Consider the following 4,479-nt stretch of genomic DNA (forward strand, 5'->3'; position numbering starts at 1 on the left):
TTAGCTCGCATGCATGGTGACGTATTGTTGGAACCCATCGGCGCACATGAATGGTGGTCGAGTGCTTACCTGCGGAGCTTGTAGGTGACCCGCCTTGGTCAGAGTTTGTTATGTCGGAGCACGGCGCCCATGAATGGTGTCGTCTTCCAAGCTCATATTGTACTATTTTTGACCCGCATGGGGCCGTCTTCCAACCCGCAAGGGGTTTTGATCCGCGGTGCGCTTGCATGGCGGCGGAGCGGTTACTCGCGGGCGCGCATGCATTGAGGCGGAGTCTTCTGCGTAAAACCGAAGGCATGGAGTCGTCTTCCGACCAACATGGTGGTTTCCGCGGGCGCGCATGCATGGCGACGGAGTGATGACTCGCGGGCGCGCATGCATCACGGCGGAGCATGGATATTTCCGCGGTGGCGGAGTTTTTCCGAGACTGTTAACTTTAGTTGCTCCGGTGGTGATGGAGGAGCACCGATATGCGTGTGTGGGTGACCTCCAGCTGTTTGGAATTTATTCTAAGGAACACACATGTGACCCGCGGTAAGTGACCCTTAGCGTTCATAAAGCTTCATTCGCAACGTGGAAGCAAAAAATGACCCGCGTGAGATTATAGTTGATCTGCGGGGAGCAATTTTGATCCGCGGTTGATTGAAGTTGACACTCGGGGAGCGATTTCACTCGCAAGAGCGCATATCGCCTGTGTTGGCTGGTGTTAGTCCGCATTTTAATGTATATGACCCAACCGCCATTGACGTTTCTGGTACAACCTCACAAACACATCCAACCATAATCGAACTCAGGTCTGAATAAAAAAAACATAGATCTAAGGGTTTTCACCAAAAGGAGTAAAATTGTCGAGAGCGCGTATGAGGCCTGCTATGGCGGGGTAGAATCGCCGGAAGCGCGCATGCGGCCCGCTATGGCGGGGTAGAATCGCCGGAAGCGCGCATGCGGCCCGCTATGGCGGAGTACAATAGCCGGGAGCGCGCATGCAACCCGCTCTGGCGGAGAGTAATCGCCGGGAGCGCGCATGCAACCCGCTGTGGCGGAGAGTAATCGCCGGGAGCGCGCATGCAACCCGCTGTGGCGGAGAGTAATCGCCGGGAGCGCGCATGCAACCCGCTGTGGCGGAGTAAAATCGCCGGGAGCGCGCATGCAACCCGCTGTGGCGGAGTAAAATCGCCGGGAGCGCGCATGCAACCCGCTGTGGCGGAGTAAAATCGCTGGGAGTGCGCATGCAGAATCTGAAAGTTGACCCCCAAGGCTTTGATTGCTCCTCGCGGGAACTTTGCTCACGGCTCGCGGAAGCTTATCTTGTGGAAGCTGAAGTTGACCCTCAAGGCTTTGATAACGCCTTGCGGGAACTTTGCTTGCTGAAGCTGTTTATGTTATCCGCGGAAGATGCTCCTATGTACCGCGGATGGGTTATGCGGAGGCCGGAGTGCGGATGGCGAGCACACCAATTTTTCTGTCAATTTTCCAACCCTTAATAGTTTGGTGCTCTAATCAAGGCAAAGCATGTGCGTGCCTTTCAATATGACCTCCTGTCACCTTTTCAGATCTTGTTCCCTTGTATGAGACAGTGCCCTCATTACTTTTTATTATTATTTTGTATGACACTATAAAATATATTCATAGATTTAGAGATTTTGAATATCCACATCAGGTAGGTTTTATGTAAAAACCAACAGATCCGAAAGGATTTATAGATCTATGAATATGAAATGTGACTATTGCTCAATCGAACCCAGATCTGAAAAAATCATAACTAGATCTGGTATATTTCACTTAGAAAAACACAGATCTAAGGGTTTTCCCCAAAGTTTGGTGGTATTTCTCCTTGTATATTTCCGGATCTAGAAATATTTTCAGATCTGCGGATTTTTGGACTTCCATAGAACAGATCTGAAAGAAGAAATCGCAGATCTAGAGTATTTGATGAACAGATCGGAGGACCGAGACGAAAAACGAAGTGTGGTTCGTTGCCGGTCCCACGGATGGCGCCAATGAAGAAACATGAAATGAATCTGACCTGATCCATGACGATGTTCCCCGGTCTTCGAGATGAACGAACCACGACTCGATTTTCTTCTCCGGTAGCTTGAGATCTGCAATGGTTTTTTGGGGGTGTGGAGGTGACTGCTAAGAAATCTCGAGGATCTCTTGTTTACAGACACAAAAATGGTTATGGTGGCGGCTCTTATTGAGAACAACAACCCTTAAAAGGAGGTGGAGACCTCGTTATATAGGGAACCTCATGGCCACCATCATGGTACCCTAATGGGCCTAGCCCAGTTAGGGTTACCTCCACAAAACCCCCTCAGCCCAATAATATTGTATTAATCCATATAATTAAATAAGCCAGACATAATAAATTAAGGCCGTAAGCCGGGTTTAGTACCATACCCCTACAATAACATGGTATTAACAATAGTTTAAAATAACGTGATTTTAAAAAAAGTAGAGTCGACATTATCATGTGCCATATATTGAAAAGAGAACCTCACATGAAAAATGTTAACATGTGGGTTTCCAATTTGCTTATTACTTTAGTTTTTTTTTTAACAAAGTTAAGTACACGTCACAAGTGTATATTAATCTCTATGTAACATTTGTCAGGAGTTAGGGTCACCCCTCTCATAAGCCGTGTAGCAAATATCTCGACTAGGCATCGATTAATCGCTAGTCTGTACTTCACTAATTAATTTTGGGCTAGTTGGCTAATTAATCAGTCAACGGTCAAATCCGGCCATAATTGGCGGTTTACAGCGAGATTCCGATCAAAATCAGTGGTTTCGGGTGAGATTCCGACCAAAATCGGTGGTTTCCAGCGAGATTTCAGCAAAACCCATCGGTTTTCGGCAAGATTCTAGACACTTTCCAACCAAAATATGTTTGTGTATGTATAAAACTGAAAATTAGATATAAAAATATATGCGTGTATATATTTAATTGAAAAATATACATTAAAGTCCGATTTGATTTAATCCCGACTAATCGCTAGTTATCACCGCATCGCCCGACTACCGACTAGCGATTTTTACAACACTGCTCATAACTCATAAGTCTAATATCCATCACACGAGAGCTTGATATTAATCAAGATAAAGAAATAGTGCGTGTTTTTTATGATATTACAGGGCATATTTAATGATCAAAGCAAATAAAGTGTGAAACATAAACTTTATAATTTATCTTCTTTAAATACCAGTAATAGGTTTAGAATGAGATGAATAGACCGCATAGCGCAGTGGATTAGCGCGTTTGACTTCGGATCAATAGGTCGTGGGTTCGACTCCCACTGTGGTTGGTTTGCTTTTTCAATTTTTTCATGCTAACCGCAATTGAAATTTTGTGTTTCAAATCTAAAATTTAAATTACTTTCAATTCTTTCTAAATATAATCTAATATATTCTTTAGTTGTTTCTTTTTTTAATTTAAAATCACTAACTTTAAATCAACTTAGGGGGTGTTTGGCCTAGCTTTTTTTAACATGCTTATAGCTTTTTTAGTTTTTTTTTTTTATAAAATAAGCTTAGTTTGGTATTTGTTTTAGCTTTTTAAGCTTATGCTTATAAGATTATATAAGCTAATTTATAGAAGCTAGTTGGAAAATGGTTTTTAAGTTTATTTAAGGAAGCTTATTTGTGTAAGGGTGTTAAGTTACTCATTTGCCCTCAAAGGAAATGGTTTAATCCATTTAACTCCATTTCACTCATATTAATTTTTAACAAATCAATTAGTAATTAATACATAATTAATGCATATTGTTCATTTTAACCCGTGAAAAACACATTTAAAGTGTCATTTCATCCTAACCTATGTTAGGCGTTAAAGTATACCCCATGGCTTAAGAGGCAAATGGTGGATAATTAATAAGAGACAACTTATTACTGTAACAATTTAACAACTTATTGACGCATAATTAATAATAGGTAAATGGTGGATATTCGAAGAAGAGGCAATTAGTTGATCGAATGGTTTCACCCGCCGTGAAGTGCGGGGTCGAAATACTAGTTGTAAATTATATATTGAAAGTTACCCAGAGTGTATTTTAAACCATAAAATCTTATTTCAAGAGGTTTAATATTAACTCTTAGATAAAAACAGTTTTCGAGTCACACCCGTTATTTACATTTTTGGTATTTTATTAGCTAACAGTTTATAAGATTTAAACACTTCAGGCTTCAGAGCCTGGTCCTTTAATTTATTTGCATGAAAAAAAATATATGGAAAGAATAATGGTATTGATAGTCGAGAGTCTAGTGACATTAATGAAACAGATGAAGACACGAGTACACAACGTAGAATAGATGATTTATACATGAATGCAGTTAGAGATATGATTGTATGAGATCTAGCCAAACAAAGATGAATGTTTATGAATATTAATGTATTTTTGTATAAATTTTGCGTCATTCTCGATATAAATTTATCCAAAAATGATGTATAACTCATAAAAATAAAGCAGATACATATAAATAT

At 41.1% G+C, this 4,479-nt stretch overlaps 1 non-coding gene across 1 annotated transcript; it reads left to right on the forward strand.

Moving 5' to 3' along the window:
• Window positions 1-3,230: 3,230 nt before the first annotated feature.
• TRNAR-UCG (transfer RNA arginine (anticodon UCG)) lies at window positions 3,231-3,304 on the forward strand. The gene has a single exon. It is a non-coding gene; the product is annotated as a tRNA-Arg (tRNA).
• The last annotated feature ends 1,175 nt before the right edge of the window (window positions 3,305-4,479 follow it).

Source organism: Bidens hawaiensis, unplaced genomic scaffold, assembly GCF_021521415.1.
Source record: "Bidens hawaiensis isolate Kalapana, Puna unplaced genomic scaffold, B.hawaiensis_p1.1 tig00029930_1, whole genome shotgun sequence".
Lineage (NCBI taxonomy): Eukaryota > Viridiplantae > Streptophyta > Magnoliopsida > Asterales > Asteraceae > Bidens > Bidens hawaiensis.